This window comes from Prionailurus bengalensis, unplaced genomic scaffold (genome assembly GCF_016509475.1).
Source record: "Prionailurus bengalensis isolate Pbe53 unplaced genomic scaffold, Fcat_Pben_1.1_paternal_pri Un_scaffold_72, whole genome shotgun sequence".
Taxonomy (NCBI): Eukaryota; Metazoa; Chordata; class Mammalia; order Carnivora; family Felidae; genus Prionailurus; species Prionailurus bengalensis.
This window is the reverse complement of record NW_025091172.1, coordinates 144694-160518: the sequence shown is the minus strand read 5'-3', so window position 1 is coordinate 160518 and position 15825 is coordinate 144694. Positions and strand designations below refer to the sequence as shown.

The window sequence follows — 15825 nt, the reverse complement described above, 5'->3', positions numbered from 1 at the left end:
CGAGACAGACATGAACAGACACTCTCAATACACAGGGCCAAGGGCCGGGACAGGAAGATGACCCGGCGATGGGGAGGGTCACTGCATCCTACAGCAGGCATGTAGTGTGAATGGGAATTTTCCAGGTGGTCAAGGAGGGAAGAACACTCCCGGTACACAAATGTTAGGCCACAATCGCAAGAATTTTGCAGGCATAAGCTCATTTGACCTTCACAGTGACCCTGGGAGGTGGGGCTCTTATTATCCCTATTGTGCTCACAATGCCACTGAGTTATCAAATAACTTGTCCCAGGTGGCACCCGGTGAGGGGGTAGCACAGGGCTTGAGGCTGCACAGCCAGCCCCTAAAGCCCAGCTCCGGTGCTGTGCGTATCCTAAAGGCTTTTACTGAAAGCAGCTACGTCTGGTCCGAGCCCCGAGCGTGAGGGAAAAGACAGAGACGACACTGAAAATGTGGGCAGGACCCAAGGCAGAAGTCACCTGGAGTGCCAGGAGTAGACTCTCTCTGCAGGTAGTGGCCGGGAGGGAGCCATGGAGGGTCCTGATCAGGGGTGGTGGCCATGGTTACATGGCTGGACTGTGGGGGGAGTTGGAGGGGAGGCCAGACAGGGCTCTCATTTGTCCTTTTCCCATGCCCGTAGTAGGGCACATGTGTCCCCAGAGACTAGTGACATCCTAGGGCCTCGGACCTCCACACCCCATTTGGACAGCCAGGAAAACTGCTGGCGAGGCAGAGGCTGGCTAAGCAGGGGTGCAGCTTGCTCCCTGCAGGTCTGCTAATGGCAGGGGCTGGGAGCCAGGATGCTCCTGAGAATGGCCCTGGATCATGGTCTAACCCCGGTTCTGTTGTGGTCAACAGGGGCCCAGGAGGCATTGTTGTTGGGTGCCGACTGAGCACCCACCAGGCTTATCTGAGGCCGCCACTTTCCCTTGCGTGTCTCACCCCACCTGCACTCTGGCTCCTGTTGTCTCTGTGCCACCTCACCCCTGCCCCTAGGTCTCTGAGGCCCTCCCAGGGTCTTCTAGAACAAGAGAAGGACATTCCACTCCAGCTCTGGCCCTGCCTGGCTCTGTGATCCTGGGCAGGCCTCTCGCCCTCTCTGGGCCTGTGTTGTCACCCGGAAGCAGAGCGGCAGGGTCAGCTCTTGCCGGGTGCCGGGCCGCACGGGTGGCTGGGAGGAGAGGGGCCGGTGGCTCCAAGAAGGGGAAGCTGCATTCAGACACCCTGAATCTTCCGCACACACCCGAGTCTGCCTGTCATACGTGGTCACCGTGGGGTCATCGTCCACGCGCCAATTCATTCATCCGACCCGGTCTGTGTGCCATCCCTGGCGGGGCGCTCGCAGCAAACAGCTGCGGTCCGGAGCGGCGGTGAACAAGGCCGCAGGGGCCCAAGCCCTGGAGAGACGGAGGGAAGAAAAGGGGACGGGCGCCGCGGAGCAGTGGGGTGGCCCTGCTCGCACACTCCCCGTCTCTGGTTCCAGGGCCCCTACCGCCTCCCGCTCCTCCTGTCCTGCGCTGACCCCGCTGCACCCCACCCCTGCCCAGGCTCTTGGGAGACAGAGTTCACGCCTCCACATTCTGGCCCCTTCTGGCTCCTCTTCCAGGGATACCCTTTCCACCCCTCACCTCAGGCCCCAACATCCAGCTCGTGCCTCTTTCTGGACTCCCCAGGCAAATGGGTCCCCTCGCTGGGCTCCTGGATCCCCGGGCCTCCCCTGTGCCACACTACAGGGCCCTCTGTTGTCACCGACTACCCGCTTCCCTGTCTCCCCCACCAGACTCAGGGCGTCCCTTGCAGGCAGGGCCCCACTTTGTTTCTCGGCAGCCCTGCAGGCCCTGGCCTGGCAAGGCACCGACAACCTTCTTCTTAAAGTTGTGGTAAAATACACGCATAGCATAAAATTTACCATTTTAACCATTTGTAAGGGTGCATCTCAGTGGCATGAGATACAGTCACAGTGCTGGGGAACCAGGGGGCTCAGTTGGCTGAGCACCGTCCTCTTGATTTCGGCTCAGGTCATGATCCCAGGGTCATAAGGTCAGGCCCTCAGTGCTTGGGATTCACTCTCTCCCTCTGCCCCTCCCTCCCCAAATTAAAAAAAAAAAAAAAAATATATATATATATATATATATTCACACTGTTGTGCAGCCGTCCCCACCATCCATCTCCAGAACCTTTTCATCTTCCCAAACTGAAACTCCGTCCCCATTAAACACTAACTCCCCGTTCCCCTCCCCCAGCTTCCGCCACCACTTACGTTTTGTCTGCTCTAGAGACCTCATATAAATGGGATCATAGGTAGGGTATTTGTCCTTTCATGACTTGCTGATTTCACTTAGCATTACGTCCTCAAGGTTCATCCATGTTGTAGCGTCTCTCACAATGTCCTTCCTTTCTAGGGGTGAAGAATATTCCATTGTGTGGATAGACCGCATCTTCTTTATTAGTTCACCCATCAGTGGACACTTGATGCATCCACGTTTAGCTCTTGTGAATAACACTGCCATGAGCATGTGTGTACCAACATCTCTTCCAGACCCTGCTTTTGATCCTTTTGGTTACATACCCAGAAGTGGAAATGCTGCATCATCTGGTAATTCTGTATTTAGTTTTTAAAAATTGTTTAGTTATTTATTTTGAGAGCCGGGGTGGGCGGGGGGGAAGGCAGAGAGACAATCCCAAGCAAGCTCTCCACTCAGCATGGAGCCCAACGCAGGGCTCGATCCCACAAACTGCCAGATCATGACCTGAGCCCAGATCATGACCTGAGCTTAACCGACTGAGCCACCCGGGCGCCCCTATATTTGATTAATAAAAAAACAATTTAGTGTTTACTTTTGAGAGAGAGACAGAGAGACACAGCGTGTGAATCGGGGCGGAGGGGGGGGGCAGAGAGAGAGAGGGAGACACAGAATCCGAAGCAGGTTCCAGGCTCTGAGCTGTCAGCACAGAGCCCGACGCGGGGCTCGATCCCACGAACTGCGAGATCGTGACCTGAGCCAAAGTCGGACGCCCAACCGACTGAGACACCCAGGTGCCTGTATATTTAATTCTTTGAGAAACCAGTGTATTGTATTCCACAGCAGCTGCACCATTTTACGTTCCTTCCAACAATGCACACATGTTTCAATTTCTCCGCATCCTCAACAGTACTTGCTATTTTGTGCTTGGGGTTTTTCATAACAGCCATCCTCATGGTGTGAAGTGGTCTCTCGTTGTGGTTCTGATCTACCCTTTCTTTGATAAAGGCTGAGCGATGCAGACCTCGCACTTTCTGTTGGACCGCTTAGCTCCGGGGACCCCTGGCGTTGACTCAGGAGGGGTGGGACTGGCTGGGCACCTGGCAGTGCCTCCACTGCCTTCACTGGGGTCTCTGTCCCAGGACAGAGGGGAGATTCAGGGGGCTCTGGGCCCTCCATCCAGAACCCAGTCCTTAGAACATAAGCATTCCAGGGGGATGGGCTCTCTGGGGGTGCCTGGCGCACAGTAGGTGCTCAAACAATTTTTAATTACACAAGTAATACCTGCTTCGATCTGATTTTTTTGGTGATTATTTATTCATATAATTGAGAGATAATTCATCCACATGGAACAAAACTGTCTGTACACAAGAGCACCTGGGTGGCCCAGTTGGTTGATCGTCTGACCTTGGCTCAGATCATGATCTCACAGTTTGTGAGTTCGAGCCCCGCGTCGGGCTCTGTGCTGACAGCTCAGAGTCTGGACCCTGCTTCGGATTCTGTGTCTCCCTCTCTCTCTCTCTGCCCCTCCCTGGCTTGCACTCAACAGAATCTCTCTCTCTCTGTCTCAGAAATAAATAAACATTTTTTCAAAATGTCTGTACACAGTACAAAATCAATTCCTCCCTCCTTGTCCCTCTACTTAGAGGGACACTGCTGTGTCTGCTTCCTTCGGGTCCTTCAGGGAAGTTCTGTGTATTTGCTTGTATGTGCTTTATTATTGAGATGCCCCAGCTGCCAAGCCAGTTGCATAAAGCAGTTTCCTTTCCAATCACTGCTTTGAAGTTCCGTATTTGAGCCAATTAAAAGCTCAGTTTGGAGGACATGGTGACCAACGGGCCCTTAAAGGAAGCAGCAGTGTCCTGATGGGAAGCCCTGACCCACCAGGCCTCAGGGGAGCCAGTTCATCATAGCTTCACCATTGTCACCTTGGCTGACTCTGTCCAGATCAGCCCTATTGGGCACATTTATTAGCACCTGTCCAGCACCGGGCCTGGGCTGGATCCTGGGGGACCGCAGCCCCTGCCCCTGGGGAGACAGATACAGGTGGAACTGTCCGTGTGGGGACAGAGAGTGAGTTGTGGGGACTTTCAGCAGGGCCACACTGCCTCCTTGGGGCCATTGGAGATGTTAGCAGGCATTAGGGGGGCCTCAAGGAAAGGTGTCTGGCTGGCAGGGGCCAGAGGTCTAGCTCCGTGCACCGTGTGGGGCAGGCCTGCACAGCCAAGAACCTGCGAATGTCTAACCCCAGATTCACGGGATTGAAAATCCGTGCGTCATTAACCGAGCCTGGGACCTCACTCCATTCGACATCCGAGCTACAAGATGCATTTCATATGATTTTAATATACATTGAGTTTCCCAGGAACACACTGCTCTTCTCACAGTCGAGGGCAGATCAGACTTTGGTATGTTCAGAGCTTTGCCAAGTGCTGTCACCATTCAAAGGATCCCATCATGGAGGGCAGCATCTCCTGTGGCACCGACTGGCCGGCAAGCCCCTGCATCCGTCTGGGTTGGAGCCACCGTTGCCTAGAGAGGCAGGCAGCCGACTTCCTCATTTGCCCTGTGGGACAGCCAGACCCACCGCTATCACACCTGATGCCTGTCACTTCCTTCTGGGTCACTTTGCTCCTTTTCTGTGTTGTTACAGTGAGGGCATTCTGTTGACTTTTGTTTTAAAATATGCATGTAGATAGATCCGTTATTTGTGAGCTCTGTTTCAGAACAGAGAAGGGGGTCGCAGAAGGTTTGGGTTGTAAAAGAGAGGGGTGGACGAGGGCTCCTGGTAATGGAACGGTTGCGTGTTTTGACTGGGAGGGTGGGTATGTGAACCTGCACGTGCGATGGGAGGACATGGAACCAAACGCACACGTGCACACATGGGCACACACACACATGCAGACGCATGCACATGAGTAGGAGTAAAACGGGAAATCTAGGATGATGGACGGTACAACGTCAGTATCCTGGTGGTGATATTGTCCTCTACACGTAGGATTTCTCTCTATTACTTTCAGCAACTACCAGTGAATCTACAGGGGTCTCAAAATAACAGGTTTGACTTTTTAAAAGGGCTGAGGACTGGTGCTAGGTCTGATGGGCTACTACGAGACAGGAAGACCAGCAACCCCCTGTCTTGGTCCTTCCAGGAGAAGCCTGTGTGGTCACTGACCTCTGTCGCCCTCCCCTCCCTGACAGGTGAGACCCCTTGACCTCTCCCCAGCCAGGGGCACGGGGACCTGCTTCCTTCCCTACCCCAGAAAGACAACATAGGCCCCTTTTGCTGCCAGCCGGTGCCTGGTCAGCCCTGGCAAGAAGGTTGAGAGTCTGGAGCTCTCCCTAGAGACCCTAACCCCAAAGCACCCCACCCTCCCAAAGCCTGGGCCCGGCCCCACCTAGAGGCTCCCCCAAGTGGGCCTGTCTGCTCCCCTGTGCCTGTGGACCGTCCACTCCCTCCCGCTCAGCCTCCACCCAGTGCCACCTGTGTGGGTGATAATACAGCCACCTCATTCTTTCTCTGTCCCCTCTGTCCTTCTGTGCCCATTCTCAGGGAGACACAAATCAAACCTTCGTTCAAATGCCATTTGAAAGCAAAAACGTAACCCGGCCAACTAACACAAAAAGGTTAAGGGAATCGAGTGTTTTTGATGAGCCTGTCGTCCTGCAAATTGACTATTCAGTGAATGGGATTTTGGCAAATTGACTTGTCATGGGTTGAGGGAGAGCCAGGACAAGACTGGTGAGGCTGGGGACAGTGGGGCTGAAGCCAGACCGAGTGTGGTGTGGGCTCAGGGCCCGATCCACCTGGGATCTCGGGGGCTGGGCTCCCTGGACAGACCCCAGATGGAGGACTCTGGCCTCCCACTCTCGTCCACCTGACCTTCTGGGGATGAGCTGGGGACACGAGGCCTGGGCTGGAGATGCCCCAAGTCTCCCAGTCTCCGGTCACGCCTGACCTTGTTGGACACTGGTGCATTGGCCTGTCGTCAGAGCGACAAATCATCCAATTGTGACAGGGTCCCACTGGAGCAGCCTCAAAGCTTAGCGGGCAGCCCGTCTGAGTGTGGCTAATTGCAAGATGTTTTATTGGTTTCGGCGGTTCCATTCCTCGTCAAGACGGTCCCGGCATCTGTTTGGAATGGTTAATAAGGGAAGTGATGCATTTTTAATCACCACAGCCCTCACTGAAAATCACAGCCTGTGTCTCGCCACGCTTGCTGGGCCCTGCGATAACACAGAGAGCCTTCCTCACATTTGCTCTCATTATCGAACAAGAGAGAAACACTCGGCTTCACTCTGTTGTCACCCAGATGGCTGCAGGCACCTTCCAAGTCCCTCAATCCCCCATCCTGGGTCAGCTTCAGTCCCCGACAATCTCCAGGGCTGCTGGGTGATCAGGCTGCCTCAGAGGAGCTCCCTGAGACTGGGGCGGGGGGTGGGGGGACAGCAGAGCTGGGAGGGGGCACTGTGTTGGCATTCTCGAGGGCTTTTCCAATATCACCCCCTGCCACAGGGCCCAGCCACCCTCCAAGAAGTTGCTCAGATGGAGCCCCGTATCTGTCACCTGGTGGCAGTGGGGCTTGGGACAGATGGCTTAACCTCTCTGAAGCTCAGTTTCCTTTTCTGTCAAGTGGGGCCAATAATTCCAGCTTTGCAGGGTAGCCGTTGGGATTCAGTGAGGTAATAAAGCACATGGTGGATCTGTGACCTAAAATACTGTTCTCGTCCCCTGCCTTCTCTGGATTCTCACCACACAGAAAGAAGCTTTGGGACACACTGGGGCTTAAGAAACATGGACATCTGGGAAGGGAAGGAAGCCAGGCCGGGGCTGGGGAGCATACTTAACCCAGGAGCCCTTGGGTGGCAAAGGACAGAAACTCGAGTCAGAAGAGATTTGAATGGTTACTATCCGGGCACAGCCCAGGGGTCTGCTTCAGTGTGGCTGGTTCCAGGGGCTCTAATACTCTGCGATCCTGTTTGTCTGCCCCTGGGGTCATGTTCCCCTGTGGGAGTTCTGGTCTCCCATCTCACTGGTCAGCCCTGGGGCTCATGGCCACTCCCAAAATCACCTCCATGGCCTAGGGAAGGCTGTATGCCAGTCAGCTAGCTTCTGTCACTTGGCTGCCTCTGGAGCTGGGCGGGTGGGGTCAGCCCCACCTGACCATGTAGGGGAAGGATTCACTTGTGTGTGTTTGTGGGGGCGGGGCAGTAAACCGAGGCTACAGACAGCCCACTGAGTATATTTGGAAGCAGAGGGCAACATAGGCCAAGCTGGCAGCCTCAGCTGGGTAGTGGGCATATGCACACAGCTGCCAAAGCCACAGGTACACACAAGGATGCCCCCTTCACCCAGGTGGCCGGCCTCTGGCCCCAGCACAGAGCCTGGACTCACTGACCCTGAGTGCCAGGGGCTCTACGGATGGGAGGACAGGGTTTACCCCTGGGTGTATCTACATAAATTCTCCGGACCGCCCCCCACCCCCATGTCGATGCCCGGGACCAGCTGACCTCCCACCCCAGGCTGCCGCACCTCCATCCTTCTTAGCCAAGCTGGGACGTATAAACAAGAAATCATTTTTCTTACCGTTTCATCTTTGCTCTTTTTCCCAGTAGTATGTATTTAAAGAAAAAAAAAAAAAACACACTTTTTTTTATACCTGGGGCACCGTATATTTCCAAAAAAAAAAAAAAAATTGTGTTTCAGATCGACCTCACACCCTTTTTAACCAGCACCTCAGGGAGGGGGAAATCCTGTCTGTGCCTTGTCTCCCTGGAGGGGAGCAGCCTGGGGGAGAGGCAGAGTGAGGGCTGTGGGGCAGGCCTGCCCTGCATCTGTAAATGGGCCATTCCCGAGCCCCTGAGGCCAGAGTGAGGACTCACAGAGATGACTTCTGGCGGCACAAAAGGGTTCTCAGGGGAGAGCAATTTCTCAGCAAGGGTGAGGCCCTCAGATGGCCTGGGTTTCTGCAGCCGGAATGTACAGGGCCCGAGATTCGTCCATGGCGTTTCCCAGGTTAGAGAGCGCTCACTAGGAGGTACCTATGAGGCTCAGAGCCACCAGAGAGGCAGAGCAGGGTCTGGAGGCTCTTCCTTAGATGAAGAGCTCAAGGCTCCAGGAGGCACGTAGCTAGCCTCAAGGGCCCTGTGGGCTGAAGGGGATTCGGGCCTGGGTAGTCCGGGTCCGGGTCCTGCGCTCAGCTGATGTGTTCCCTGGACCAAGTGTGGGTTCCCCCTCCTGTTCTCAGGGCTGCTGCTTCCTCCTGGAGCCTAGGGGTGAGGATCTGCCAACCCCAGAGCTCCACGGGCAGGGTGGGTGTTGCACGGGCCAGACACACAGGGCGTTCTCCCCTCCAGCAGCCTTCCCCAGCCACGCTGTGTGTATGGCTTTGCCTCTGTAGACACGCGCTTAGCCTGTCATCAGGCCTCAGATAGGTATCCTTACCAGGCAGCCCCAGACAGGGACATGAGCCCTGACAGGACAGAGCTCTCCCCCAGGGTCACCTAGCCCATCAGTGGAAAGCCAGGGTGTGGACTCTGGCTTGGGGACAGCAGGGTTGCTCACCCCCTCTCCTAGGGCCACATCTGTCTCACTGACATTGCACACATATCGGGTCATAGGATCTCCGGGCCAGGCCCTTAGGAGCCTTCCAGCCTCCCCCTACTTGCTCCCTCCAGCCACACCCCCCTCCTTTTTGTGTTCTGCAACTATCTCTGTACTGACTGAGGGACCAGAGACCCTGGGGAGCTATGCCCAGGAGGTGGCACTTGAGCCAGGCCTTAGTGACAGGCCAGAGCCTGACGCAGAACAGCTCTCGGTGTTTGTCAGGTGAGAGAAGGATGTCCCACGTTGTCTCCTTCAGCCTGAAGTTTGTTGTCTGTCTCTCTTTCTTTCACCCAGAAAGCGCTGTCCAGAGGGTGCTCCCATGCCAGGCTTGGGCTGGGTGGGGCAGGCATTATGGGAAGTGCCAGAGGTGGTCCGAGGGGGAGGCCAAGGCAGCTCATGGAGCGGAGTGTCTAATGAGGGTCAGCCCGAGGCCGGGGGGTGGGGGGAGGGGAAGGGGGCGGGGAGGGAGAGGAAGGCATCAAAGGGGTCACAGACTATAGTACTCAGGGGTCTGCGTTGGAGGTCTGGGTGGGTGGCAGTGCTATCACCAAAATGGGCCCCCCCATATGGGAATAGCTGGTAAGAGAGGGGAGCTGGGGGAGGGCCTGGCTGGGTGTTCTGTAGGTTGGAGTCTGGGGAGGTCAGGGGCTGGGTTGGACCCCCACTCTCACCCTCCAGTGGGGACACTGCCTCCATCCACCCACTTGGCTGAGCCACAGAAAGACTCTGCCTGCTACTGCTGCAGCCACCAGCCCACCCCGTGGGCCAAGGACACCCAAGGCCTTCTGCCTGGGCCGTAGCCATCTGCCCAGAGAGTGCTCTGTGTCCCAAGCAGAGACCAGCCATGTGGGGGACAGAGCTGTGATGGCATCTTGCCACCCCTGAAATAGAAGCCCCCACACACTGAGCTGCTTTCCTCCCCAGCCCCTCCATCCCATGAACCGAGGGTGTAGGTTAGGGCTCCCCTTTTATCCAGACACCACCCCCCCTACCCCCACTAAGGCTTCGGGGCCCTCTACAGCCCTTGAGAAGCTTGGGGCACCTGGGTGGCTCAGCCATTAAGTATCGACTCTTGATCTCAGCTCAGGTCTTGATCACAGGGTCATGAGTTCAAGCCCCGAACTGGGCTCCATGCTGGGCTGGAGTGGTGGTACTGGGGGGCTCAGTGGGCCTCCTTCTCCAAGCCAGGCTTCGTTCCTGCAGCAGATGCCTGGCCTGGCCCCGTGCGCCACAAGAGGGACCCTCACCTTGAACGTGCACAGCTGGCTCCCGCCTCAGGCCCTTCCCTTGCTTGTCCATTACACGGAGCCCCGCCCTTCAGAGCCACCGGTCACTTCTTCCTAGGGGCTTTTCTTGGCTGGTGTCTCTCCTGTCTCGTGCAGCTGCTCCTACTTTCTGTACTGGTCCAAGCGGCCTTGTCTGTGCACATATCCTTATCTACTTTTCTTGTGTGCCCCCTCCGTCCACACGGACAGTGATGGGTCTGTCTTATTCACTCCGTATCGTCCTGTGCTCAGAATAATGCCCCCTGATCACATCCTGGAGCCTCTGTTTTCTCATCTGTGAAGTGGAGATAAGGACATCCCACATCGCAGGCTGGCTGTGAGGGTGATGTGAGTCAGTCCTAAGCTCTTAGAGAGCCTGGCCCAAAGTGGGGACTGCATGGTTACTAAGTGGGATGAATGAATCACTGTCCCCAGATGGCCTGACGCACCCCCCCCCCCCCCCACACACACACAGAGTGAAGAACCACTTCTTTAGACAAACACCCTCATGGTGCAGGCAGGGAAACTGAGGCCTAGAGAGGGACTAGATGCCCTGGGGTCTCACCCAGGGCCCCTGCTTGGCCACCCTGATCTCCCTCTCCACACCTCTGCCCAGGGGGCGTTGCAAAGAGACACATCCCACCCCCATCCCACCGCCAGCAGGGAGTTTTCCAGACTCAGGCTGAGCTCCTGGGCAGAACTGCCTGGCAGGACAGAAGGGCACAGAGGCCAGCCTGGAGATAATCGTCTCACTGTGCTGCTGGGCGGTGGGGCCTCAGGCTGACAGGCAAGGCTGTCTGGGGCCCAGAGCCAGGACAGGAAGGCAGAGGGTGGGCGGGCAGGAGCCCTCTGTGGCCTTTTCATAGGGAGGCCCCAGGTGGGGTTTGGGGGACTGGGCGGGACAGCCCGGGCATGAGCCAGCATGGCAACGCTTCACATCCATCTGTTTACAAGGCACCTCCAGTCTGTAAGCTCCCAGGAGCCTCATTAACGGCCTCTGAGGTGGGAAGATCAGCCCCGTTTCATAGATGAGGAAGCAGAGACTGGGGCAGGGTCATTTCGCTTGTGAGACCAGAACTGGGAACCCCAGCCGGTGGGCAAAAAGCCTCACGCCTGAGGGATAAGGGCACCTTCTCTGTGTCTCTGCTTCCATGCCCCCAGAGAGGCACCCTGCTTACTGACTCTGGAGGCCAGTGGTGAGGGGCGAGCCCCAGACCTGGCCCTGGCTGTTAGCTACTTTCTCCCCGACAGCCAGTGGAGGGGTCAGAAGCACAAACCTGGTGCACCATTGGTCACACAGCCTCTGCGGCATGTCTCACGGCTGATTCCTGTGGACCTGGCATCGAGTAAGGGCATTCTGCGTGGGGCACAGTGCCACCCAGCACCTTGAGCTCATCTCTGCCCCAACAGAGAAACTTCTGGAGCCCTGAGATGGCCAAACACTCACCATCACTGCCACCAGAGGTGTGTTGGCCCAACCTCTTGGGTCAGCGTCTGTGTGTACCCAGAGACATCAAAACACTCCCACCCTGTGACCCAGAAATTCCAGGAATGGGTCCTAGAAGAACATCCCAACCTTTGCACAGAGGCCGCATTGATGGGACGGTCCCACAGCTTTGTTTACCAGGAGAGGAGAGATGGACCTAAGCCCAGCGCCCACCTGGGGCGATGAGGAACCCACAGGGGTTCCAGGCAGCTTCCAAAGGGGTGACGTGGAGGGATGTTTGAAGACCTAAAAACATGCTTGAGACAAGTGTGGGGTGAGAGGGTGGATGTATTTTATAGAACAGAATGTATTTCTGTGTAACCAAAAAACATATATATGCCCAGTCACAGGCACACATTTAGAGAAAGGCCCAGCCCAAAAGTACCCTCAAATAGTTACACTGGGTAGTCCCTAGAGAGCTGGGACGGCGGATGATTTTATTTCCTTGTTGTGCTCTGCTGTTATTTCTACAGTTGGTGCAGTGGGCATTTATTGCTTATTTAATGAGAGGGAGTGGGCCCTATAACTGGAGGGGTACGGCCTTCCCCACCCCTTTGGAGACTGACGTAAACTCCACAAATAGGTCCATTCTGGGGCCTGCGACAGTCTGGAGCTGGCTTGCCTCAAGTTCCCTCCTGGGTCATGCCCTCGCCCTAGACATGGACTTAGCCACTCACTGCTCTGTACGAGACAGTAATACCTGTAGAGGCTCCCGTGGGGGGGAGGGGTCCCCTCCTATGCCACGTGGCCTCCAGAGCCTCCTTCTCCCCTCTGTCTCTGCTCTCTGTTTTCTCCCCATTCCTTCTCAGGAACAGACAAACTTCCCCCTCTGGCCTGAGATACAGTAACTCCAAGCCACCTGTAGCAGCCTGGACCCCACCACAGAACTCTGCAGGTAGCCCTTCCAGAAAGCGCAGGCTGCCCAGAATTCTTACAGCAGCGACCATGTTCTTTTTAAAACTGACAGAACTTCCCAAGTTCGGAAGCTCCTAGGGGATTAGCTGGTTGCACATCGAACCCATCCGGGGAGCTTTTAAAAATGAAGGTGCACACAGACATTTCACCAAAGAAGATACGCGGCTGGCAGGTAAACACACGTAACAATAATGGTCAACAACATGGGCCATCAGTGAGATGCACCCCAAAACCACAGTGAGCTCTCGCCCCGTAGCTATGAGAGTGGCTGATGTAAAAAAAAAAAAAAAAAATAGTAGCAGCATGAGACGCTGGCAGGGATGTGGAGAAACCGGACGGCTGCTGCCTCCCTGTTGGGAATGTGAGACGGTCCAGCTGCTCCGGAAGACAGTTTGGCGGTTTCCTTTCAGAGTAAATGCACACTTCTCGTATGACCTAGCTATTGCACTCTTGGGCATTTATTCCAGAGAAATGAAGACTTATGGTCACACAACATCCTGTATCCGAATGGTCATCGTGGTTCTATTCAGAACAGCCCCCAAACTGGAAGGTGCCCAGATGCCCTTCGGGGGGCGAATGGATACTAAAGTGGTGCATCTGTGCCGAGGGGCACGTATTCCGCAGCCGTCAAGAGGCAGGAAGTAATGATGAACTTCCAGGGACACTGAGTGAAAGTCTACGGTTTCGTTTGTATAGCATTCCTGAAAGGGCAAAATGGTGGAGCCCGGGGACAGATTGGTGGCTGTTGGCGGGGAGGGACTGCGGAGGACAGGTGGGCGTGGTTCTGGGGGGGTAGCACCGAGAGCCTGGTGATGGAACAGTTGTGTGATTGATCACGGCGGGCGGGGGACTACCGCAAGCGACCCGGGTGTAAAATTACATGGAGACCCACATGCACGCACACCCATGTGCTCGTCTGGTGAAGTCAGAATAACCTCGGCGGATTTACCTATGTCAGTTTCCTGGTCTGGATGGTGTCTGCAGTTGCACAACGGGTTATGGCTAGAGAAGGCTGGGGATGGGGGTTCATGGGACCTCCCAGGACGTTGTATTTTACAGCTTCCTGTGAAGCTATGGTTTTTTCAAAGGAAAGAATTAGAACAAAGCAAAGGTGCAGAAACACACCCCCAGAGGCTATATGACTTAATTGGTCCGTCTTAGGGCCCAGGCATCCGTACATCAGTGTTTCTCAGAGGCTCCGTTCCTGCTGTACAGCCAAGAATAGACACACTGACCACTTCCTCATTCAGCAGAGGGAAACTGAGGCCAGAGAGGGGAAGGGGTTTTCCCAGGGCCACAGAGCTGCTGCAGGGTGACTGAAGGGGATGGCATCCAGCTGCAAGCGGCCCAAGGTTTTTCCTGCTGCCCCGGGCTGGGACTGAACCAGGCAGTTTGTTTTCACGTAAACTTTTATTAAAATACAGTGTACAGCTTATTGCATTGTCACAAACAACACACTCATGTAATCAGCACCAAGGCCCCAAAACCAAGATGACCCAGGCCCCCTCTAGAACCCCACTCATGATCAAGCCCCCTGGGGCCCCCCTGGGGCCCTGCCAGTCTTGGCCCATCCCCCAGGGGAGCCCTCCCCTGACTTCTTACAACACACAGAGGAGTTTTTCCTGTTCCTGAACTTTGTGTAAATAGTTGGGTGCTGTTTAGAAGCTGTGCCAGGGGAGACTGGAGCATCCAGTTAATTCTGAAGGAAAAGGAAGTGGCCTCCCCAGGAGCCCCATAAAGGAGGGCTGGGGGTGGGGGATTCAGTGGAAGGACTGTCCCGGGGCGGTCTTCCTTGTCCAGGGTGGCCGGAATGGGCTATTTATGCCCTGAGCTAGAACTGGAGACCAGAAGAGGAGCTGGAGCCCTGCCTGGCTGACTGAGAGCCCTGTGTCCATGAACCTGGTCCAGGGTCCCCCAAAGATCCTGGGGCCCCTGAGCAGGGGGAGGTACAGCAGCACCAGTCCTCATGTAGGACTGGTGGCATTGAAGAAACCACCTCTCAGTTTCCCTGCATATAAAATGAGGATTTTATATATGTGAATAACACAAATATCTACTAATGTAGAATCAATGTTAATGTAACACATTAATATTTCACTTCTATACTGTTGGTGTGAGGCATTAATATATTATATATCGTATGTTATATAACATAAGATATATTGAGTAATACGCAAATCTTTTGAATCCTATCTATACTAATGATAGCTGGCATTTATGGAATGCTGATTCTGTATCTGGCATTGTCTTAAGTGCTTTAAATGTATAAACCAATAGGGTGGCTGGGTGGCTCGGTCAGTTAAGCATCCAGATTCGGCTCAGGTCATGATCTCGCGGTTCATAGGTTCAAGCCCTGCATCGGGCTCTGTGCTGACCACCTCATCTCACATCATCCGTGTGAGGTGGAGCTCTTATTATCACCGGAGGAGGAGGTCGAGGCTTCGAGTTTCTGTCGCCCCCAAGGTTGGACTGGGGTGTGAGCTCAGGTGGTTGGTTCCAAAGCCAGGTATGCTCAGCCAGGCAGTCTCTCGTGTTCTCCGAGCACCCTCAACCTTGGCCTGTCCTGCGCGGGCCCAAACCTTTCCTGTTGACCGCTGGGCTGAGCAGCAGACAGTGGTGAGCGGAACGGGCCTCCATCTGTGACTCCAAAGCTGCATGGACCCAGCAGGGTGCATGGCAGAGGCTGGTTCTCCTCTTAGAGCCAGTCCTCACTGGGCTGATGGAGGGTCAGTGAGACAGCAGGAAGGGGACCGCCAAGGGGCTCAGGCCACCGAGGGGACCCCAGGGATAGGCAGAGAGGGTGGGGAGTAGTGGAGAGCCCAAGCAGAGGTCACCACCCGCCACAGGGTTTAGGGTTGGGCCACGGCAGGCCAGGTCAGCCCTGCATGGCTATTAGGGCCCCTCAGTCCTGTGGGGGCAGGTGGTGCTCAACAGACAGTCCCCATCTTCACATGCATACATCAGTGACAGTACTATCTGCTTGGAAAATCTCATGCACCCTTCAACATCTTGGACCCGTGTGTCACAATATAGCAGAGTGTCACTGTACCTCCCTCCTGGGCTCCGGCGAAGACTGAATGAGTTGATCGCCATAAAGTGTTAACCGCAACGCCTCCCTCGTAGCACACAGGAACTGCTCAAAATATACTCATGGTCATTGGGGGAGTGGGAGAGAGAAGGAAGGGAGGGAAGGAGGGAGAGGGGAAAGGAGGAAGGACGGGAGACGGTAGTCTGCGTGGGGGGTCAGGGTGGGCAAAGAAGGCTGCACCAAGGAGTTGACATTTGAGCAAAGTTTTGCAGGGTGAATAG

At 55.4% G+C, this 15825-nt stretch overlaps 1 long non-coding RNA gene across 1 annotated transcript; it reads left to right on the top strand.

Annotated features, from left to right (window-relative positions):
• Window positions 1–3824: 3824 nt before the first annotated feature.
• Window positions 3825–14826, top strand: LOC122478522. Its single transcript, XR_006296057.1, has 2 exons — window positions 3825–5444; window positions 12411–14826. It is a non-coding gene; the product is annotated as an uncharacterized LOC122478522 (long non-coding RNA).
• Window positions 14827–15825: the final 999 nt, after the last annotated feature.